At 36.7% G+C, this 25,786-nt stretch overlaps 1 long non-coding RNA gene across 2 annotated transcripts in view; it reads right to left on the bottom strand.

The window, feature by feature from the left end:
* The window catches only part of LOC140500952 (uncharacterized), a 53,804-nt gene that overhangs the window by 12,573 nt on the left and 15,445 nt on the right, over positions 1-25,786 (bottom strand). The window lies entirely within an intron of this gene.

Raw genomic sequence — 25,786 nt, 5'->3', positions numbered from 1 at the left:
GCGACTGAGTGTCTTAAGGCCAGAATGGAACTCGTGAAGATGAATCTTTCTCATTCCAAGCTCAGAGTTCAATCCACTGTGCTACCTAGAGGGAGATCTAGGGGGAGGCAATTTTAAGGATTTGGAGATGGCTCCAAAGTGGGAAAGTACAAGGAATTTTTAGTAAATGGGTTTGAGATTAATCAACTGGCTGTAATGGGACAGACAAGTAAATGAGTTAAGTGAGGAGTTGTTGGGGAATCCTAGCACTTTAAAGCAACAATGTTAAGAATTCTCCACAGGTAATGTGGTAGAAAGAACCCTGGAGTCAGAGGGTCTGTGTTTGAATTCTGCCTCTGCTATTAATCACATGTGTAACCTCTACACCTTCTCTGGGCCTCAGCTTCCTCCTCTGTAAAATGAAGCATTTGGATAAGATGATCTCTAAGGTCTCCTCTAGCTCTGGCATTCTACGTTATAGCCTGTGCTGGGGAACTAGAAGACACTATGCCGATTCATGAAGAGACATGGCGCAAGAATGGTGGGCAGAGAAGATACCTTTTTCTGACCTTCCAATTTTAGTACTTCTCATTTAGTACTTTTCATTTAGAAGTGTGCCTCCATTACCATGGCAATGTCTTTTGCATCTCTTTTCTCTTTTCTACCCATGCTGCCAGACTCAGCATCAGAAAGTTCTGAATTCAAATCCTACTTCAGAGATAGCTTTGTGATTCTGATCAAGTCACTGAGCTTTTTCTCAGTCTCAATTTCCTCATCTGTCCAATGAGGATAATCATAGACATAATTATATATAGATGATATATTTATATATAATATATAGATAGATAATTGCAGATATAATTATAGATATAGCTATACATAACAAGGTGGTTGTTAGGATCAAATGAGTTAATGTATATATAAAGGCCTTTTTAAATCTTAAGGCAGTCCACTAAATGTTAGTTATTATTAATTCTTCTTCTTCTTCTTCAGGTCTTTGTTACCTTTTTTCCTGGACTACTGTAAAGACCTTCTTATTGGTCTCCTTGTCTCCAGCATCTTGGAGTACTTACCTTACTGGAATGTTGAGGGGATCCAGTGAGAACATGTACATAAAGTAATTTACAAACCTTAAATTCCCATATGGATATAATCTAAATATAATAGTATTAATAAGATAACAACAATAATAATACCTACAGAAATACTTTTGGAATAAGTAAAAATCGCTGAACAATATTATAAACTGATAAAAGGGAAATATCCTTGAGTTTATAAAATATAACGATAAATGGCCAATCTTTGAATGGAACCTATGGAATAACTAAAACCCAGAAACAGAATCAAAAGATGACATCTAAGCAAATGGCCAAAATGTTATGATTTACTTATGGAAATGAAGGGGTTTATGGTGGTGATTCAGGATCAGGTCATTACCACCAGACATTACACAAGGGTTTTCTTTAAAGAGCCTACACTTAGTGATTAATGTAGATTATGAAAAGAAATAGAAGAAACTGCACACACATCACTTCAGGCTCTAAAAATTTAGCATCTACCAAATACATTGCAAGACATAACCTGGTGACTAATAGCATAGTTCAGAATCTCACCTTTGTCTTTTATGGACTGACAGACCACAACTTCCCATACTACACATATAGACCTCCAAAGATCCTGGAGAACTCAACCAATAAATTGTACAGGAACCAGGGCATTATCATGGACCAAACTGTAGCTTACAGTCACCCAAATACAACATTGACCCACGTAAATTAAAGAACAACATTTTAAATACCTATAGATCTTGCCATACCACACACTCATAAGACATGCTGCATCGAATGAAAACTTTTCAAAATTTAGAGAACTAAGACAGGAGATCAAAATAATGTTAGAATAAAATGAAGTTCATATCATTCCTATTGTCCAGTCAGTACTGAAATTGTTGTAGGGAAGGTGCTTTTAATGAGTCTACTTATCATGAGTCTATATTCTAATATTTTACTCAACTATAAATAGCAGTTATTTTGTACTCCTAGGCAATAGTGCACAGAACAATGAATATAATATAATAATTGCAGGATAGTAACTTGTCCTTGGATCATTTTTATCTGAAATTCATAAAAAGATAAAAATGAAATAACTATAAAAATAACACCTCAAACTAAAATAATAATAATTTAAAAGTGAAATATCAATGGGATGAATACGTTCAAAGCAATTAGCACCTATGTAATGTCAATCTTATGAGGCATTTTTGGAACTGTAACATTGACAGTAATGTATTTGGAAACCTTCCCAACAAAAACTCTTACAATATTGATGAAACATGTGGCTCATCATCTTAAAGCAACCATAGAAAGACAGATACTTTTTCATTAAAAAAAAAAGAAAAAGAGGGAAGGGAATAAACATTTATATGGCACCTATGAAGCACAAGGCACCAATGCCAAGTATTTTACAAATATTATTTAAATTGATCCTCAGAAAAACCTTGGAAAGTAGGTGCTATTATTTTCGCCATTTTACAGTTGAGGAAACTGAACTAAACAGAGGTTAAGTGACTTGCCCAGAGTCACGCAGCTAGTAAGTATCTGAGGGTGGATTTGAACTCAGGTTTTCCTGACTCTATCCACGACATCACCTGGAATTGATAGATGATAAACAGGTTAAAAACAGCAGAAATAACTTGAAGAAATAGATCTCATGTCACTATGCAATAGTGAAGGTTCACAATAGGTAGATATCTTATTTATTGAATGTAACTCAAAATCTTTCATCACCAGATGAAGCCTATGAAAAGGCTAAGATCCAAGAGAACAATAAAACAAACTCACTATTGGTTATATCCATGTGAATTCAAGCAACATTACTGTGTTGATGAAAACATCTTAGAAAATCATCTGAGAGGCAGGTTTTTTTTTTTTTTTTAGCAGAAAAGGGTTTATTATGTAATTCAGGATCAGATCATTGCCACTGGAAATAACACGTCTTATCCTTTAGAAGAGGGGTCAGCAAACTATGACCTTCAGGCCAGATCCAGTCTGTTTTTATATGGCCCTAGAATGGTCTTTACTTCTTTCCTCTGTACAAAAACAGGTGTTGGGCCCTATTTGGTCTGTGGGTCATAGTTTGCCCACTCTTACTTTAGAAGATCAGATTTATTGATCAATGTATATTGTGAAAAAATGGTAGAAACCATATAGCACATCTCATTAGAATTTTATATCAGAAGTTCACTGTTCTTTATGAATGAACAGATGATCAATCCCTATACTATGAATATAAAACCCAATATATCCTAGAGAATCTATCATATTAACTGTCCTAGAATCAGAGCATCATTATTGATAGAATTAATACCCACAACTCTCTGGACCTAACATTTGTTCATAAAAATAAAAAAAAAAAACCTCATAACATTTTAAATAGACATTACTGTACCAAGTAGGAATACTCTTCAATCTATGTAGAATGAAATGTTTTCAAAATATGGAGACCTGACAGAAGAATTTAAAACTATGTAGAAGCAAAATGAGGCTCATGTCATCTTGGTTATCCTGTCAGGTCTTAGGGCTGGCTCAAAGATGCTTTCTGTGAGTCTACATAAAATGAACTTACATCCCACTGTTCATATTTAATTACAAAAGGAAGGGATTTTTTTCACTTACAGAGAAGAACATTAAATACATAATTATAATATTATATTAGTCATGGTACCAACTACTAATAATCTCTAACCATTGTTGAATAAGAATCTTCTAAAATATTATGACCTAGAAGAAGAAACCAAACTCATGTGGGAACAGAATGGGTACACTTGTCCTCACCATCCTATCTGCTACTGGAGTTGTCTACTTTCAGTAAGCCTGTGGAAGATGAACTAATAGCTTACTATTTTATTCAACTACAGAGGCAGTTATTTTATAAACTTGTGTAGTAGTAAGTAAAAAAAAACCCAAAAAGATTAATAACAGGATAGAGATTTATCCCAGGATAATTTTTTTTCAGAAATTGACCAAACAGGATCAGAAGAATAACGTAATAATATCTATCCTTTACAACATAGCTTCCCTTTGTCTATAGGATGACATATATTCTCCTTAAGCCTAATATTTTAGGCCATCTATAATCTGTCTTCAATCTACCTTTCCAGTATTACTTCATGAGATTCTTAATATGATCCACATTCCAATACCAAGCTACTTGCTTACTTGCACAAACAAATATCATCTTGCTCTCTACCACCTCTGCTCATTCACAAGCTTACTCCTCCATGCCTGGAATGAACTTCATCCATATCTCTGTTGACATATTTCACTCTTGCCATCATGGTTTGATTACAATCCACTTTGAGGTCTTATCATCCTCCTCCTCCCTCCCTCCAGGTGAACAATTTTGCTGCCTCAAATGTTTTATAACACATTGTTTGGATCTTTCATTTACACACATTAAAGTCTACCTTGTACCACACTCATTTGTATAATTTTCTCATTTTTTTTTAAGAACTGGAATGATCCTTGGAGGCTGCCTAGTCAAGTTCTTTATTTTACAGGTAAAGAGGACACTGAGATTCAGAGAGTTTGTAACTTGCCTGAACTCACACAGGTAGAAAGTGACAAGTTTGGAACCAAAGTCCACTGATTCCATAGTCAATGTTCTTTCCATTATGCCAAACTCTCTTCTAATTGGGCTATATGCTTCTTGAACACAAGGCCTATACAGTTTCTCATCTTTATCTTCCCACCTCCTACAAAGTAAGCTGTTAGCAAATGTAGAATTGTTGAAAATTGTCTATTCCTGCTAACGAGCAAAAATGGATTTCAATGGGATATATGCCTCAAAGCTTCTAGGTATCCTCTTTGAATTTTAAGACATAGCTTTACCTCAAAGAAATGACTTGAAGGGTAGAATTTTCAAATAGTGTGGGAGGACTTTGGAGGAGATATATTTGAGCAAATGGACTTTTGATTGACCTCATCAGGCAGCTGGTCTCGTATTCTGCCTATATCTAGATTATTCAGGATCCCAGGATCACAAGTTGAGAGTCAGAAAGAACTAGAAAGGTCCAACCTTCTCATTTGTAGATCTAGTTCATCATACCTAAGGTTCATGAGACCTGTGAGAGTTGTTAGTGTAAATTGATGATGATATTTAAGTATATTTTTAAAAAATCCTATTGCTTACTAAAGATTTAAAAATTCATAGGCCTTTAAGATTGAGGTGTGGGGGGAAGGAATAAGAAAAAGTTGAAACATGAGAAATTACATTTGTTTCAGCATTCATCATTTTATCCCCCGCTGAGCAGTCAGCCTAGTATAGTGGGAAGTAGTATGGAAGTATACAAGAAATGGTACTGCTCCTAGAGTCAGAACAGCTGAGTTCAGATCCTGCCTCTAACAATTCTATGCATGTTTCCTGGGAAAACTCACTTGACTTCTCTGGGCCTCTTATTCCTTACCTGGAAAAGATGTGGGTGGGAATGGTAAGGACCATATGGTCTTTGAAAGTCCTTCCTAGCTCTGAATCTATGATCTTATGACTGTTCAAAGTTTGGCTTTGCCATATCCCACCAACAGAACTTTGGACAAGTAACTTCACATTTCTGACCTTTTACTACTCTGTAAATTTTTTTTTTTTTAAAAAGGATGTTGAATGAATTATTATCTAAGATCCCTTCCAGGTCTAAATTCTGCAATCTCCTGATCCTGAAAAAAGGAGGGCATTTTTTGTAAAAATAATTAAACATACTCAGAAACTTTAATTACTATTTCTGTCTTTTTTTCTCTTAAAAAAAGGTAAATTAAAGAAAAAAAGTCCCACAAAAGACCCCTTGTGATTTGAAACTTTCAATGTACAAAATGGCTTATTCTGATCCTTTCGCAATTTCTTAAAACTTAGATCATAGAAAGGGAAGCAGGGATATCATGAACCTATTATTACATAATCTGGGGTGCAAACTGGCTCCCTTGTATTCTGAAGCCACTTCAACTGGAATAATATAGGCAACAAATACTCGTTGGCTGGCCTTATCATGTAAATGAAGTCCATACTTCTGGTTTGTGAAGAAAAAATAACGTTTAGAGTAGTCACTATATTATTTCCCTGCAAACGTTACTATGTTTGTGTGTGTGTGTGTGTGTGTGTGTGTGTGTGTGTGTGTGTGTTTAACAACACCAAATTGGCTAGAGTAACTATCAGTTTCCTGTGGTAGGCAGACAAAATAAAGCACCATATGTCTGTGAGGAAAGGTCACTAAAACTTCTAGATAGACTATGCTTATAAGAGTCAAATTTGAAAGAGAGACTGGGAGAGAGAGAGGGAGAAGGAAAGAGAAGGGGGGAGGAGTGATTTTTTTTCCTGGAGAAAGTGAATAATGTCATCGTTGATTTAATTAGCAAATTCTAGATGTGCTGACAAAGGAAATTTTCTTGGGAGATGCACTGTGTTGTGTCAGTGGTCTAAATGAATAGGCTGAGCTGAGTTCCTGGTAATAACAGATGAACAACACGACTCGCCAAACCTCAAACAGTGCATAAATCAATTTGCTGGGAATTAACCACTCGCTTCAAAATTAGGGGTTACTTGACAGGGTTTCAGTGATTAGGTTGTCAGGGACCTGTATTTCTAGCTGGGATTTATCTATCATTGATATAAGTGCATCCCTTCCCAGGCTACAGACTGACTAGGGGTAGCTAGCAATCCAGTGAGCCCGGCTAGTTAGGTATTGCTTCCTTTCTAAGGAGCAGACAAAGGTAGGGAAAAAAGGGACACATATCAAAGAGGAAATGTGCTGGCTTTGCTAGCTACTCATAATATCTCTGGTACTGGGAGGAGAATTGTGAATGGAGTGGATGTGTTTTAGGATCTCTCACATGTCACATGACCCTTTGATACCATAAAGAGCTTAACAGTTTGATAAATGATACGCTTTAAAATGTACAATTACTTGAAGAAATTAATGAAAAGCAATAAGCAACTGTGAGGTCATTCCACCTCAGGGATGTTGAGTGCCTGATGTAGGAAGTACAGCATTGAGGGCTCCGGGCATCTGTGGTTAAATATTTATCCTAGCCACTTCCAAATGGTCTAGAGCTGGAAGGAAACTTGGATGTCATTGAATGAAGCTTCCTCATCTTAAAGATGAGGATACTGAGTTTGAAAGAAGTTAAGTGATTTTCTTAAGGTCACACATACATAGACTCACAGGTGGGATTTGACCCTATGTCCTTAGACTTCCTTGTACCGTGTTGGATATCACAGCCCTGCCACTTTAGGGATACTGATGAAAAAAGAAGAAAGCTGGGAAAAGATGATCTGTATTATAAAACAACAGTGTAGATTGGTGGGGAAGAGGCCATTTGAATCATCCGGTCTGATCTCTTACTTGTCCGATCTGATTTGCCAACTACTACCAGAAATGCTATTTCTTGACTTTGTGGAAGCAACTTAGAAGTTACTCCTTAACACCTTCTCAGTCTGTAAGAATGACAACTTGCATTTATATAGCACTTTCAGATTTTAAAGCACTTTCCTCATAACGATCCTATGAAGGTAGATAGTACAAATATTATTATGATCATTTTATAAATACCAGAACTGAGCATCTGAGAAATTAAGACATTTGCCCATGGTCAGATAGTCAGAAAGTGCTTGAGGAGGTATTTTATCTAACTACAGGTCCAGGTCTCTTTCTATTGTTCCATATTGCCTAACAACTTTTCTGAATTTCTATTGCCACCAACCTATTATGTCCTTTGGTAATCTTTGCTTGTTATTAAGATGTGCCTTATTAAAGAAAAAGTTAACCAGTATTAACCAAATGTTGCTGTCCCTAGATATAGTCTTTCATATTTATATTTATAAGACCTTTGTCATCTGTTACATATGTCAAGGGGCAAGCCTTAAGCAATTGCTATATCCCCTTGGATTCCCTTGATATTGCAGAACCTTTGCCTTAGAACATGTTGACGTCAGTCTTGTACGCCTCCTCCGACCATTTCAAGGTCAATTTGAATCTTCAGTATTCATTCTTTTGGGAAGTAGATTTGCCTTGGTCTATTTCAAGAAAATCTCATTGTCTTTATCTTCAACAGGACCTGTAATTTACTTCCTGGTAACCTGTATCTTGTTACATAATTGTGGCTCATCCTCACATCTTTGTCTTCCTGTTCATCTCCTACCCATTAATTAATCAATAAAGTCTTCCTCAGTTTCACTGAGAACTTGATTTCTTTCTGACATCTCAATGAGCAGGAAGCATAGCATTTTTATCTTGTTTCTTTCCTTTTTATAAAACTGACTTATTCATTTCCGTGGACATTCTCTATCTTTAAACTTCTATCTCTTGTTGCTCCTTATGTTCATAAGAGAGAAAGTATAACAATCTCAAAGCTGCATTTTAAAATTGCTATTCAATTGCTTTATTATCTACATGGGACCCCCATCTGTGGACCCAGTTCATTGTATTGCCAGAAGTGTTATCTCAGGTCTTTATAGACTTCTTTGCATTCTTTTTTACTTAATATGTCTGTCTCCCTTCTATTATCATAGGAATACATTTAGATCTAGAAGGATCTTTAGATAGTACTGAGTCTACCCCTCTCTATTTACAGATTAGGAAACTGATCCCCTCATTGTCCATGTTCACAATGCTAGTGTCTGAGGCAGTATTCAAACTCAGATGTTCTTGACTCTAGGTACAGTGCTCTATCCACTGAACCATTTAGTTAACTCTGTCTGAAATTGTATTTATATGCCAACACAATTCTAAAAAAAAAAAAAAAAAGGAGTAAACTCATGGCATGGAAGAGAGAGAATTCTAAATTTAGAATCAGAAAATCTCCCTTTGAATCCTGGGTCTATCACTTAATAGTCAAGGGTGAGTCACTTACCTCTGTGAATCTTTTTCTTCATCTTTAAAATGGGATGATAATATTTTAACTACACCGAATAACTTCAGTACCTTACCATAGCATGGGGATGATTCTGGGTTCTTAAGGCAAGGTCAGTGTACTGAAGGGTCTATCAATTTGAAAAGGCTTTCATTAGCAAATTGTATATATGCTGTATAAGGATCAGTGTAGCTAAGCTCAGAAAAGTTCCCTGCCTAGTTAGCTGCATGGTGATGAAATTTTCAGTACAACTCTTGATAGCTACCCTCCTCCTCCTCCTTCTCTCCTTTTTGTTGTTCTTTGGTTGTTTTTCAGTCATATCTGACTCTTCATGGCCCCATTTATGGTTTTCTTGGTGAAGACATTGGAGTGGGTCACCATTTCCTTTTCAAGCTTATTTTACAGATGAGTAACTGAGGCAAAGAGGGTTAAATGACTTTGCCCAGGGTCACACAGCTAGTAAGTGTCTGAGATTGGATTTGAACTCAAGTCTTCCTGATGCTAGGCCTGGTTCTCTACCCAGTGTGCCACTTAGTTACCTGATCTTCCTCCTCTTAACTAACATTTATATAGCAGGGGCAGCTAGGTGGTGCAGTGGATAGAGCACCAGTGCAGGAGTCAGGAGGACCTGAGTTCAAATCTCACCTCAGACACTTGATACTCACTAACTGTGTGACCTTGGGCAAATCACTTAACCCCAGTTGCCTCATCCTGGTTCATCTCCATTCATCCTGATGAATATTTGGTCAATGGATTCAGATAGCTCTGGAGGAAAAGTGAGGCTGGTGTCTTGCACAGCCCTCCCTCCCTTCCTCAAAACAAAGTCAAGTGCAAGTCATATCATCATTTCTCTGATGGCATGGTCTTCTTCAGCAACGATGAATGAACACACACATTTATATAGCTCCTTAAGTTTTGCAAAACACTTTACTCATGTTATATCATTTGATCCTCACAACAACCTTATGAATTAGATGTTATTACTCTTTCCATTTTATAGCTAAAAGAACTGAAGAGACAGGTTAAATGACCCGCTCAGGGTAACATTTAGTAAGTGATTGAAGAAGGATTTTAATTCATATCTTGATGACTCTAGGCCTAGTAACTTTACCTAGTTGTCTTATATAAAGATAGGTTGAAGAATTACCATTTATGTTGGGGGAGGGAGCACCCACTCCAGCAATGTCACATGTCCTTAAAATATTGAAGCAATACTTGTTCTAGCTACCTCAAAGGTTATGTGCTTTGTTAGGAAAAGTGACTAAAGTGCTTTCTAAATATCAGCTACTGTTTTGAACTGACCCACTGTACTGTATGGTTTGCTAAGTTCAGTCATAAGAGTTGATTTTAGAAACTCACATAAATGGGATCTACTCAGATTTACTTTCAAGGCTAATAGACTAATCCTTATACAGAGAAAAATCCTAGAAAGGCTTGGAACATAGTGATGTGTTACCACCATGTACTAAAGTGAAACATTATATACCCAGAAATATGACATTACAATCAACTAAGCAATGGCACTTACTACTAAGAGTAGTGGCAACTTGAGTGTAAAAAGAAAGGTAGGGCAAAAATAGAAAGCACTATGAGTTCTAACACTGCAGACCACCAAGTATAGTTTATATTTAAGTGCTCTCAAAGTAGATCTTAGGGAGAATAACCTGTTTATTACCTCCCTGACAGAAGCTTGTTGAGTTTACTAGATCTTGAACATTATCTACCCAAGAAAGAAACCAGGAATGGCAAACTCTTTAAAAAGATTGTAATACCATAGGTATGTTGACCATCTTGTGAATGTTTTCAATGGTGGATCTTCACTTTCTTTAGTCAAGAAGTTAGGATAGATGACTCTTCTAGAATGGATGAAAGTAAGATGATTCACTTGTAAGCAAGATCTGTCAAAGCTGCCTTTACTGTAGCCTTTACCTACCAAATATCATGCTGTCTTTCCTTTGTACACCTTCCCTTCTGTGCGTCCTCTTAATTTAGTAGAAATACCTCTCTGAAGCCAACATGGAGAGTTTTCCCTTCCAACAAGAGACAGGCAGAAACAGCTGTAACAACAGCAGTAAAAATGGAAATGCTGCCTTTTGTCTGCCTTCTCTGATCATATCAGGGTCACACAATCACAACCTTAAAATCATCACGAGAATGGATACATTCTGTACCATTTTCTGTTCTCGTTATGATCTCTGTCACGAGAACAAGTTCTTTCTGAATATCAGTGTCTGAGTTGATGTCTTCTCATTTTCATTGAAGACTCCCTTCTCCTATGACAAAAGAGTGTTACAGGAACAAAAATGGCCCCAAATGAAGCCATTCTCATGACAAAGACCGTAATGAGAACAGAAAGTGGCACAAAATCAATTCATTCTCATGACAACCTTAAGATTGTAATGAGGACAAGAAAAACAGTCTGAAATTTATCAATTCTTGTGACAACCTTGAGACAGTAATGAAAGCAGCAAATGGTATGAAATTGGCCCACTCTCGTGACAGACACTGAAACAAAATCGGAAAATAGCACCATGTTTATCTAACCATTTGACAACCTTGAGACTGGAACAAGAAGGGAAAAGGTTAGAAGATTAACCCATTCCTGTCAAAAACAATCCCCAAAGGGTAGCTTCCAACTGTCCTTTAAAAATGACCCAACCAAGGTAAATTATGTATTAACTTCAGATGAAACTGTTGAGTTGAATACATGTTGTCTTAACTATGCAGTTGATGGTCATGTTGCTTTATGATATGTGAAAATTAATTTGTGCTGATCACACAGACTGGAAAAGGCAGCACTGTCATTGTAGATCATCTTAAATTTGATGATCTCCAAGTGCTTTGTCAACCTGAACTCATTACATGATAACAATATTTGCTGTCTAACTCATAAAGTATATAAACAAGGCAATGAGACTATAGGAAGTGAATCCAATGAAAGACTCTATACTTAGCAACTGTTTTATAAAACAAGATGTGCAGACATGGATGAATTCCACCACACTAGAATGAATTGGGTAACTAAGGCAATTATCTAGACAACTAAAAGGCCCAAAGTCACTTTTGTCCAGCAATGGGCATTTTAGGGAAGAGCAAGTTTTTGGCCTCCATTACCTGAAAAGTACTTCAGTTCTCCACTTCAGTTGTTCAATGTCTTCCTAACTCCAAGAAAATTCTCACATAAATTTAATCATTAGGCATTCATTGAGTATCCAGCATATGCAAGTCAGTGACATTAGGTGCTCTACACAGAAACCTGGATGTTTGATTACTAATTACGGCTAGCTAGACACAACTTTTCCTACTCTGAAGTGAATTTGCTTCCTTCTTTCATTCCATCAGCAGCTTTACTAATAAATACCTTGTCTAAGTCTGAGTTTTGATGTTAGTGCTTTATGGATGGATACCAGTCAATTCTTAACTGGATTGAAAAGAACATGATGGGAAATGATCACATGTCAGTGACTAGAAGTTGTTATTCACTTCTGCTGGCTGCAAACTATTATAGTAATGTAGAGATGGTGATTTCTACCCATTCTTTCCTGGGGTTTTAACTAAGCAGGACTGACAGGGAGGAAAAGAGAAGTTTTCTTTTTTAGTGGGAGGGAGCTTGATATAAAGGATAGTGGTGGTGGCAATGGTGGAGGAAACAGGGAAGCACATACTAAGCAAGACAGCATCATGTGGTGGATAAAGCACTGAACCTTGGCTCAAGAGGGCCTGGGTTCAAATCCCACCTCTGATACTTAGCAGTTGTATGAACACAGGAAAATCACAATGTGTGAGCATTAGTTTCCTCACATGCAAAATGAAAGGGGTGGGCGAGAAGACCTCTTAGGTCCCTTCCACCTCTAAATCAATATTTTTACAGATTTGAGTATCTGCTTTCCTCACTGGATCTATCATCTTTCTCAAAATCTTTATATTTTTGCCCTACCTTCTTGATCTTTATGCACTCAAGTTGTCACTACTCTTAGTAGTAACTGCCATTGTTTAGTTGATCTCAGTAGGTAAGATGCTACTACAAGTAATGTGGTATTTCTGGGTATATAATGTTTCACTTTAGTATATGGTGGTGACACATTACTATGAAATGCCAATATATTTCATGGTAGCCTTCATTCAAGGTCAAAGGAAAGAAAATAGATTGTTTGAAATTAGTCCACTTTTACAGTTGAATAGTTGCTTTAAGTAAGCATCCTTGGGACCATATGCTTTAGGAGAGATCAAGAAGATCCAGTCATACTAGCTGGTTGGTGTGAGATAGACAAAGATAGTCCCATAATTGTTTGACTCAATTCTTGGCCTAAACATTGCCAATATTTTGGCACTGTGTAAGTTTAATCACTATGTTCCCCCACTCCTTTCCTTTCCTAGCATGCCTTTTCCTATCCCCTCATAATTCACCTTTAAGTTTGTCAATATCATACCAAATATAGGCAATGTGGATAGTTTTTGAGTTAGGGCTTTCAATGAATAAGAGTAAAATAATAGGATAGATCATATTAAGAAAATGCTGCCATCTTTTCAATGGTCCCAATGATTTTTCCTACAAAAGCACACCTTTTTAACTCCAATAGTTTCTCAAGGTCACTTCATGACTGAGAATCATGTTTCACCATGACCTTAGAAAAAAAGATTTTAGATGACCAAAAGAGAAATTATGATGACATATATGGGAAATGGTATAAAGGATATATGTGTGTATATATATGTGTATATATATATATACATATATATATATATATATATACACATATATATACACATATATGGCATCTCAAAAGTCTTAGTGCAGTAAAGCTTAAGCCTACATTAAGATTTTTGGGACACCCTATGAATGAACTCTAAAGGAGGTAGGCAGGCCATATAACAAAAGTGAGGAACAACAGATGATGAGTTGGAGCATTGTACTGTTATCTACAAACTATTAAATTGGAGGAATCCGGTGGATCCTCTTTGGAAAAAATAATGGAAGTGTATTCACTACAAAGTAGTGAAGAGAAAGGATGGGGTAGTGGATAGAGAGTTTGCCTGTGAGTCTGGAAGACCGAAGTTCAAGTGCTGCTTCTGACACCCACTAGCTACGTGACTCTGGACAAGTCACTTTAACCTTTCAATGCCCTAGGCAACTCTCTAGGTCTGTAAGTTGCAAAGGCACTGACTTGTATTGGTGGAGAGAGTGTCCGTTCTTGGTGCTCTTTATGCCAGTGAAATCAAAGGTCCAATCTATAGCAGGAGAAGTCATGAATGGGCTGGGTTCTTCCCCAGTGGAAGGAAGGCCTATACCAATGAGTTAAGAAATTAATAATTTGGATATCAACACAGAAGATATACTTGTCAAATTTATGGATGACATGAAACTAACAGAATCAAGATCCTAAGAAATCCTTGGCAGTCTGGCTAGACTCTAAATTTCATAAAATAAGCTTTATTAGGAACACATGTAAAGCTCTATAAATGAATTTTATTTTAAAATCATCTTTATAACTTTATAACTACACGAAGAGACTAAACAGCTCTTGTTGAAGTCACTAGATGCTGTAGTGCATTGAGTACTGGGCTTGAAGACCTGAGTTCAAACCTGGGCTCAGATACTTATTGTGTGGCTTAGTGCGAGTCACTTAATATATGTTCACTTTATTTTGTCTCATCTATAAAATAGGGATAACCTTACTTTCCACAGTTCTTGTGAAAGTCAAATGAGGTAAAGCACAGCACAGTGCCAGGCACATAGTGGGCACTTAATAAATGCTTGTTTCCTTCCTTTTTATCATATAAAAATATCATGGGATTTTATGGACCTCAAAAAACATGAGCTGTTAGTGTGTTGTGAAAGACAAAATAAGCCAATATGAATTTAGTCTAATTAAGAGAAGTATGTTGTTCAGAATGAGGGAGGTAATAGTGAAGGAACGGGGATAACATACACATACACACACACACACAGACAAAATATGTATGTATATTACCAGTTTCTTTTATATATACACATGTGTAGATTTGAATATATATATTCCATATGTACATATATATACACATATGTATATATATCACATATATGTACATATGTAGAGCATTTCATATATATATAAATATATAAACACCAATTTTACTTAAAATTTATTTTAATATAGTGCCTTATTGTTGTGACTAAAATCATGTGCAGATACGTCTCCAATGAGATCTTCATTGTATACAAGAAAAACAGCTAAGAAAAGAAAAACTGACATGACTGATAATGTATACAATATTTCTCAGCCATAGCATTCCATTTCCCTGTTAAAAGGAGAAAGGGATATTTTCTTATTGATCATTACAGTGAATTGAGTTTGACTTCCTTTCAGTCCTTTTAGAGATCTTTTTGATTACTTCAATATTATCTTTACATATATTGTCTTCCTGATTGTGCTTACTTCATAAAAGTTCTGCATCAGTTCAAACAAATCTTCGTTTCCCTCAATTCCTTATATTTGCTGTTCCAATATTATTAAATAAAATAACATTTCTTTGCATTTATATATCAGTTTCTCTAGCTATTTCTTAATGCTAATACACTCATTTTGTTTCCATTTTTCTTTCATATTTCTCCCTTTGACTAGAAGTACTTCTATGAGTATTTTGATCCATATTTTTGTCATATTCATCTATGGGATAGGACATATATCTAGTGATATGATTGCTAGGTAGAGGTTATGAACAGGTTAGCAATTTTTTTTCACTTATTTCCAACTTTTCCTCACAATACAAAGTTGATAGCTACTAAAGTCTATTAGTGTACCTTCTTTCCTCATAGAACATTCCTCCCTTCCTCCCACCATCTACATACCATGTTCGTCTATTATTATCTTTGCGAGTTTGATGGGTTTGGGGTAAAAATCTTATAGGTCTTTAAATTTGTAATTTTTCTTTTTATTTGTGATTTGGAGCTATTTTTCCTGGGTTGTTGGTAATCTACTGGAGAATGGTTCATGTTCTTTTATATAGTGTCAATTATCCATATATCTTAGATATCAGACTTTTATCATAGGTACCGGAGGCAAAGATGTGTTCCTCAGTTAACTTTTTACTTTCTCATTCTAGTGAAATTGTTTTTTTTCCTGCAGAAGCTTGTTTCATTTCATAAAAATTATCTTCTTTATTTTTCTATAGATGTATCTATAACTTGTCTAACTATATATATTTCCTAACTATAATTGTGAAAGAAACTGCTTTCTATTGTCTGTTATGTTAGTTAATTGGTCTTTACACTTATTAAATATGTCCAACTACTCCTTCTCAGTCTTTCTTACTGTGTTTTCATCTAGGTCATGCCTGTTAAATATGGATTTCCCACAAGGCTCTGTTCTGGGCCCATGTCTTTCTATATACTATTTCAACTGGTGATCATATCAATTCCCATAGATTAAATTGTTATCACTGTACTGATGATTCTCAAATTCTACTTATCCGGTCTTACCTGGACTAATTTTCTATGTGCCAGGGCTCTACTACTAAACACTGGGGATACAAAGAAAGGCAAAAGACAATTCCTGTTCTCAAGGATCTCCAAATTCAACTGAGAAGGCAACATGAAAACAACTATGTGCAAATAAAATACATAAAGAAAAAATTGGAACTAATCAATAGAGGGAAGGAGTTAGAATCAGGTAGGATCAGAAAAGACCTCCTTTAGATGGTGGAATTTTAGCTGAGACTTGAAGGAAGCCAGGGAAGGAGGAGGCAGAGATGAGAGGGGAGTGCATAATAAGCAGGGGGAGAGCCAGTACAAATTCCCAGGAAACAAGAGGAATATCATGTATGAGGAATATATTGCGTGAAAGCCAGTGTCACTGGATTACAAAGTATGTGGAGCAGGGGTAAGATGTAAGAAGACTGGAAAGGTGGTGCTAGGAAGGGACAAGATATGAAGGGATTTGAATATGAAAAAGAGAATTTTATATTTGATCATGAAGATAATTGGAAACTACTGGAGTTTATTGAGTTGGAGGGTCACAAAGTTAGACTTGTATTTTAGGAAGATCAACATGACAGCTGAGAAGAGGTTTGGGATGAAGTAGGGAAAGGCTTGTGGCAGAGACACCAATCAGTGGACTACTGTAATTGTCTATGTCTGAGGTGATGAGGGCTTGCATCAGAATAGTGGCAGTGTCAGAGGAGAGATAGGGACATATGTTAAGTGTTATGAAGGTAGGACCTAAGACTTAGGCAACAGATTCAATGGGGATGGGTGTATATGTGAAAAAGAAGGAAGAGTTGAAGATGATCCCTAGTGTACAAACCTGGGTAACTGAGAGAATGGCAGTACTCTCTTTTTTCTTCTTTTCTTAAAATTAATGTATTTGTTTTCAGTTTTCAATATTCACTTCCATAAGTTTCAAATTTTCTTTTCCTAAGTCTTCCCTCTTTCCCCAAGACAGCATGCAATCGTATATGGGTTCCACATACATTCTTATTAAACACATTTTCACATTAGTCATGCTACATAGAAGAATTAAAAGGAATGGGAGAAACCATAAGGAAAACAAAACAAAACATAGCAAAAGAGAAAATAGTCTGCTTCATTCTGTGTTCTGACTCCCTAGTTCTTTCTCTGGATGTGGATGGCATTTTGATTCCTTTGGGAATGTTTTAGGTCCTTGCTTTTCTGAGAAGAGCTAAGTCTATCAGAAACAGTCCCCACATACTGTGGCTGTTACTGTGTATAGTGTTCTCCTGGTTCTGTTCATTTCACTTAGCATCAGTTCATATAGGTCTTTCCAGGTTTGTCATTTCTTATGGCACAATAATATTCCATTACATTCATATACCACAACTTGTTCAACCATTCCCATTTGATGGGTATTCCCTCAATTTCCAGTTCTTGACCACCACAAAAAGAGCTGCTATAAATATTTTTGTACATGTGGGTCCTTTTCCCATTTATTATCTCTTTTTGATACAGTTCTAGAAGCAGTATTGCAGGGTCAAAGAGTATGCACATTTTTATAGCTCTTTGAGCATAGTTCCCAATTGCTCTCTAGAATGGCTGGATCAGTTCACAGCTCCACCAACAATGAATTAATGTTCTAACTCTCCCACATCTTGTCCAACATGTATCATTTCCCTGTTTTGTCATGTTAGCCAATCTTATAGGTGTGATGTGGTACCTCAGAATTGTTTTGATTTGCATCTCTCTAATCAATAGTGATTTAGAGCATTTATTTATGACTATAGACACCTTAAATTTCTTTCTCTGAAAACTGCCTGTTCATATCCTTTGACCGTTTATCAATTGGGGAATGACTTGTATTCTTGTAAATTTGACTCAGTTCTCTGTATATTTTTAGAAAAAAGGCTTTTATCAGAGCACTAGTTGTAAAAACTCTTTTCCAATTTTCTGCTTCCCTCCTAATCTTGGTTGCATTGGCTTTGTTTGTGCAAAAACTTTTCAATTTAATGTAATCAAAATTATCCATTTTGCATTTCATAATGTTCTCTATGTCTTGTTTGGTCATAAATTCCTTTGAATTGATAGTAAAAGGGAAATTAGGAAAAGGGGAGGATTTAGAGGGGCAGGTGAAGACAATGAGTGTTTTGGGACATATTGAGTTTAAGATGAGTTTAAGTACAGTTTGAGATTTCTAATAGGCAGATAGGATATGAGACTAGAGATCATCTGAGAGATTAGAACTGGATCTGAAGATTTAAGAAACATGAGACAATTTAATCTACTGGAGTTAATATCACCAAATGAAATAATATATAGAAAAAAGAGAAGAGGAGAGAAGAGAATAAAACTCAATTCAGAACTTTGTGGGAAACCCACAGTTAGTAGGCATGACCTGGAAGAAGATGCAGCAAAGGAGGCTGAGAAGAAACAGTAGGATATATAGGAGGAAAAACAGGAGAGAGTGGTGTCAGGAGAACCTATAGAGAAGCGAGTGAAGAGGAAGAGGGTGATTGACTCTGTTAAAGGCTGCTAAGCAGAGAGGTTTGAAGATTAAAAAAAATGGTAATTAGACCTAGAAATAAAGAGATCATTGGTAACTTTGGAGAGAGAAGTCTTGGTTGAAAGATGAGGTCAGAAGCCAGATTGTAGTGAGTTAAGAAGAGAGTGAGAGGAGAAAAAGTAGAGGCATTTATCTTAGATGACTTCTCAAGGAGTTAGGTGGCAAAAAGAAGGAGACATATAAGACAAAAGCTAGTGGAGATGGACCAAGTGAGTGTTTTTTGAGAATGGAGAGACATGCACATATTTGTAGGCAACAAAGATAAGTTAAAAGAGTGGGGATGATAGAGGGGGTAATGTGGCAGCGATGGAGGGGAAGAAATTAGGATGGAATGGGATCACTTGTGCATGTAGAACAATTTGCTTTGAGAAGGAGAGGAACAATTTCATTATATGAGACAGGTGAAGTAGGGGATAATGGCAGAAGACATCTGGGTGATATGAGTTGAGGACAGCAGTGGAAACTCTTGTTGAAAGACAATTTTTCTTTCTTTTTTGTCTATTTTATTTTCAGCCTCAATATTTTCAATGAAATATGAGATCAAGTTTGTCTTTAGAGGGTTTTTCCATTTAGACAGAACAGTTAGGTTGTACAGTGGATAGAATGCCAGGTTTGGAGTCAGAAAGACTCATTTTCCTGAGTTCAAATCTACCTATGTAACCCTGGGCAAGTTACTCAATCCTGTTGGTCTCAGCTCTTCATCTGTAAAATGAGCTGCAGAAGGAAATGCCAAACCACTTCAGTATCTTTGCCAAGAAAAACCCAGATGGGGTCACAATGAGTCACATGACTGAAACAGCAGAATGACCAACAACAGGTCTGAGGCAAACAAAGGTATAACAATAATAGCAAAGCAGAAATGACTGTGGGTACTAGTCTAAACCATTTTTTTCCTGCCAAAATGTTTTCTAGTATCTTAGATGTTCTTGACAAATGGAGATGCCTTTCCCCAAATACATGTTCTTATGTATTTTTTTGAAAAAAATTAACTATTGCAAGGAATTATTTCTAGATCTTTTTAATCTAGATTTTCCTACTTATATGCATTTCTATTTTTATCAAAGGTAATGAAAATGTTCATCTTGGAGAAGAAAAACTTTGAAGGCCTGTCCTACAGCAAAGAGATTAGATGTATTCTCCTTGTTCCTAGAGGGAAGAGCTGGAAACAAAGAGTAGAACTTTCCAAGGGGAAGATTCAAACTTCATGCAAGGAAAAGTTTCCTTACAATGAATAATATGAAGTTTATTGAATTCAAAAAGTTGAATGGGTGTTGAATGGGCTACCTTAGGAGACAGTCAAAGCATTGATTAAACACTTTCTTAAGTGTTAGGCACTTTACTAAGTGTCGGAGAGCTAGGTGGTGCAGTGGATAGGGCAGGAGTCAGGAGGACCTGAGTTCAAATCTCACCTCAGACACTTGTCACTCACTAGCTGTGTGACCTTGGGCAAGTCACTTAACCCCGATTGCCTCATCCTGGGTCATCTCCAGTCATTCTGATGAATATCTGGTCACTGGATTCAGATGGCTCTGGAGGAGGAGTGAGACTGGTGACCTGCACAGCCCTCCCTCACTCAAAGTGAAGTTCAAGTCATGTCATCATTTCTCTGATGGCATGGTCTTCTTCAGCAAGGAAGGATGAACACAAAAGTGTTGGAGATCAAGTGCTCCCCCTTACTGGAGGGTTTTTAATCAATGGCTGATTAAGTACTTATTAGGTATATCGTGGAATGAAGTCTTATTTGGATGGACCTTTTTTTTTTCCTTCTAGGCTCCCATCCAATTCAGGTTTTGTGATCATAAGACCACAGATTTAGAGATGAAAGGGACCTTAGAGCTATCTAGCTTAAAACCCTCATTTTGAGGAAGAGAAATGGTAAATAACTGCTCAAGGACATATTCTTTCAGGTCATGTATCAATTGTAATGTCAGTCAGAAAAATATTTTTGGCTTCTTAGAGATTTTTTTTCCTTCTTAAAGGGACCTCTCAAATTTATTTTTCAGGAAAAAGTCCACCTAACTATATAATCCTTTGATGTTTTATGCAGATCCATCATTCTTCCAGTCTCCAGTATTCCTCCACCAACACCTAATGCATCACTCTGAAAGATCCCTCTTTTCTTGTGGTCCCTTCCTCTGATTGGTCAGTTACTTCAAGAACCTTTATTTTAGGGAGGGGCTCAGGCCAATCATGTTTATCCTTTCATTCCACTTCAGGCTCCATTTGTGACTCTCACAACTGCTTTCATGCTTTCTCCTCCCCCAACAGTTCATGTGTTTTCAGCTGTCTTTTATGTTGTCTGTCCCAATAGACTATAAGCTCCTTAAGGGCAGATACCACCTTTCTAACTGCTTGCATTTGTCTTCCCAATGCTTATTACAGTACCTGGCACATAATAAATATTTAATAACTTTTTTTGCTGAGCTGATTTCAGATGAAAGTTAAGGTAACTAAGAATTCTAGGAGACAGAGGTTAGGATGGAGTACATTGCAGGCTTGGGAGTCAGTACTTGTGATGGTACAGAAATGGAATGTTCTAAAGTCAGAATAAACAGATCATAAACTACATTTAGAATAAGATACTATGAAACTGTCATTTCATCCAACCCATGCCATTTGACAGACATTTATTAATTAAGCAAAGTGTTAATTATCATACACAAACAGGAAATAACATTATAACAGACTAATTGCTCACTATAGATAAGAAACTATAAAATAGTTAGAAAAGAAAAATCATTGTGGAAGATGAAAAGACTTCATGGAACAGGTAGGGCCTAAGCTGGGTCTGAAAAGGTAGTTAAGAGACTGAGGCAGTGTGCTACAGTGGATAAAGAACTAGTCTCAGAATCCAGAAGACCTGGGTTCAGCCTCTAGACAAGTCTAATATATTCCCCAGATTTAGAGAGAACAGTTTTGGATAGATTCAGTATACCCAGGATCATAGACTAAAATTCAGCAGGGGCAGTTAGCTTAGTAGGGAAAGCTTTAAGAACAAAATTACCCCCTCAACAGCGATAACAAACAAAATTAAAAACAACAATTTAGATGAGAAGGGTGAAAAAAGTAGTTGCCTAAAGGTATTGAAGCGGAAACACAAGTAACTCAGCAATCATCTTATGTTTTAAAATATATGTTAATGATATGGAAGTGAGAACAAGTAATGGAGGATGGACACAAAAGCATGGCATCTTCTTTAAGATGGTGTCAAGAGTGTGATCACTCCAAATGATTTGTGGTTGGTGAGGAAAGCTAAGGTTAAGAAGGGACATTTTTAAACTTCTGTTGGGAAAAATAGGATTAAGGAAGCCTGAAGCACTATTCGGAGGGCATACTGGTTACTGATAAAAGCAATTGGGCAGAACTGCTGAACCCTTATTTTGTTTCTGTTTTTTCTGTGAAGGAGAGAAGGTTTTGGATTGGAAAGGAAAGAACACAAAATGGGGTTGATATTTAAGAATGATAACTAGGGGATAAGGAGCGCATAGCTGTCTTGGATGAATTCAAGTCACCTGACTCTGTTGAACTGAATTATTAGATACCTTAAAAAGTTTTCAGATATTATTGCCAAATTATTATCATTGATCTTTGAAAGACTATAGAGAAAGGAGAGTTGCTTGATTATGGAAGGACAAATGTTTTCCCAATTTTCAAAAAAATGGAAGAGAAAGTAGTTGTCATACTGTAGGCAAGTGAGCTTACTTTGAATTCCTGGAGACATGTTCAAATGTATTTATTGAAGAGATAATTAGTGAATATAGAGAAAAGGAAGTAATAATCACAAAGATCATAGGATAATTTCATCAAGAACAGGCCAAACCTGATTAACCTCATTTCCTTTTTTGACAGGGTTACTATACGGTTAGATTAGAGGAATTCTATACATACCATTTATCTTGATTTTAGGGAAGCATATGATAAAGACTTTCATCCTATTCCTGTAGAAAAGAAGAATGCATGTGACCTAGATTATAGTACAATTTTATGAATTCTGAATTGCTTAAATGGCTGTACCCAAAAGGTAGTCATCATTGATTTAATGTTAGTTGGAAAGAGGTCTCTAGGAGAAGGCAATAAAATTATTTGCTTTTTCCTATATCGTTTGGTGTCATTATCCGTGACTGTGATAAAGGCAGAGGTAGCTTGCTAATCAAATTTGGAAATGATCTAAAATATGGAATGATAGCTTACACCTTGAATGACAGAATTTGGATCCAAAAAGATCTTGATATGCTAGAATATGGCTCCACATTTAAGGAAGTGAAATTTAATGGTGCTGAAAGTAAAGTCTTCAACTTGAGTTAAGAAAATCCATTTCACAAACACAGTACAGGTGAAACAGGACAAGATAGCTGTTTGTTAGTAAAAGATCTGGACATTTTAGTGACTGTGAGTTGAATATGAATCAACAGTTTGATGTCACCAAGCTAATATGACTGTAGACAGTATTGAGAGAGGCATAACATCTAAGGGTGTGCTAAAGTCAATATATGGTGGCTCACAAGGACTAATTGTTAAATTTTTAATGTAAGGATTTTCACAGAAATCAGAAGATACTACAAATTTGTGTTTGATTTATTGTTTTATTGATTGTCTAGACTTAATAAAATGATGAAGAAAATGTCAATAATGCATGTTAAACTTAAAAGTATGTCGGGTGTACATTTTTTTTCCCATGGAGAGACAGTTGCTAAACGTTTATCAGGATACCCTTGGTCTTAACCTGGCTTGCCTTTTGAGTGATCTTTCCAGAATAATCTACTGCAAATCATAAATAGACCAATCAAGACAGAAGTTTCAGTTGCTTCCCAGACATGAGAGTACATTGTACATCTCTCTCTCTTTCTTTCTCTCTTTGCAGCTCTCATCAAACAAAGGAAATATAAAAAACTGGACAGTGTGGCCATGGCATCTTTTAGGTCTTTATGTGACATGTCAAAGTAGTAGTTGACATGTTTTTCACTTGTGAAAGCATTCAGACTCCCTGCGTGTTCACTGAGGAACTAACTGTTGTCATTTTCTTTAGGATATTTCTTCATTTCCCTGGAAAAGCACATGTCCACAAAAATAACTCAAGCCAGCAACATTTAGGAGATCTGAGAATGATCCTATGTGTATATCCAGAGCTGCTGCTGACTCATATGTGGCAGCATCGCTGATGAGACTTGCCTTCATTCTATTTGCCAGTTTTAATCCTCTGTATTCTCATTTATCCTCATGAGATCTGATAATGTTAATTTCCTATTCTCTTAAATGGCTGGGTCATCTGTTTGCTATTTTCTCCAAAAATCTGAAGGATATTCCTGGGAGAGTTACTCGTTGAGAGTGGGGCAGAATGTCATGTAGTGTGGGGTCCAGCATCAGCCACACTAACTGTTCTGTATAGCTTTGTACTACCATTCTCTTTGGCATGTTTGCACACGTAAACCAAATTTTGGGGGGAGAAACAAAAAACATGTTTGATAAAAGCAATACAACTGATTCAGTTGAAAACGACTGTCCAGTTGTCATTTATATTTGGGTCAATCTCCTTCCCCAATTGGCCTTGTATATACATATAGCAATAGTCACAGAATGATAGACTTAAAGCTTGAAAGGACCCTAGAGCTCATCTAGTCTAATTCTTTCAATTTACAGATGAGCAAACTGGAACCCAGAAAAATCAAATGACTTGTCCAAGTTTACCCAATTAGTGAGTAGTTGAATGGAAATTTGACCCAAGGTCACTTGAGCTTCAAACTTAGCATTCTTTTCACTGCACCAAAAATTTCTTTTTCTTAGGAAAATTATGTACCTGAGATCCTATGTGATTCTGATCTGGCAGCAGTCCAGAAGAAAGGAGAAGGCTCTACTTGATGGGCTTCATTTGATGGTTACTTGTCCACAAATCCTTCCTGGAGTAATTTGTCATGTGGGAGAAATGTCAATATAGAGAACAACCAGGAAAGTGTCCAGATTTTTTTCTCATAATGAAATTTTTCTGTCCTGGAAACTGCATGGAATATAGCAAGTTGTCAAGTCTTGAGGTCTGTGGGGCTTCACTGTAGCGATATGCTGTCATAATAGACTTTGTTGAAACAAAGTGGCTGAATGTTCAGCACCAACTGTGGTTTGTAGGAAGGAACTATTAGACAATAATTAGTTTGATTCTTGTGGTTTGATTGAAAGAACCCTGGACTTGGGGTCAGAAGACCTCAGCTGAATTCTGCCTTTTCCACTCACACACTATTTGACTTTGGGCAAGTCATTTTATCTGTTTGAATAATAGTTTCCTCATTTGAATGTAACCTCAGTCCCAAAGACCATTGATAAGAGACACTTTCTTCATTGGTTGAGATCAATGTCCTGTCTGTGAATGAGGGGAATGAGCTGGAGAGAGAGAGAGAGAGAGAGAGAGAGAGAGAGAGAGAGAGAGAGAGAGAGAGAGAGAGAGAGAGAGAGAGAGAGACAGAGACAGAGACACAGAGAGAGACAGAGACACAGAGAGAGACAGAGAGAGACAGAGAGAGACAGAGAGAGATGTAGAGAGACAGAGACAGACAGAGACAGAGGGAAAGAGACAGAGAGGGAAAGAGACAGACAGACAGAGACACAGAGATAGAGAGACACAGCACACAGAGAAAACCCTTCTGGGCTTTTTTGGGGTTTTTTTTTGAGTTGCTGAGTTGCTTTAGACTCTGCAGTTGCTTCTGGCTTCCAGTTTTTAGAGAGAAGCTGGATGATGCCAACTCCACTTCGGGTTGCTACAGGGAGAATAAAATTCAGGAAGAAGCCAACACAAGGGAAATTCCCCTTGGATAAGATCTGAGACTCCTTTTGTTGGCTGAGCTGAGTTACCTTGCTCCCAGTGAGAGAATTTCATTCTGTGTTGTCTGGTATATATTTTCCTACGTATAGTTTCTCTGATTTCTATTTTGT

Source organism: Notamacropus eugenii, chromosome 4 (genome assembly GCF_028372415.1).
Source record: "Notamacropus eugenii isolate mMacEug1 chromosome 4, mMacEug1.pri_v2, whole genome shotgun sequence".
In the NCBI taxonomy this organism is placed as follows: domain Eukaryota; kingdom Metazoa; phylum Chordata; class Mammalia; order Diprotodontia; family Macropodidae; genus Notamacropus; species Notamacropus eugenii.
Note: the sequence above shows the minus strand (reverse complement) of the source record. Positions and strands in the feature narration are given on the sequence as shown.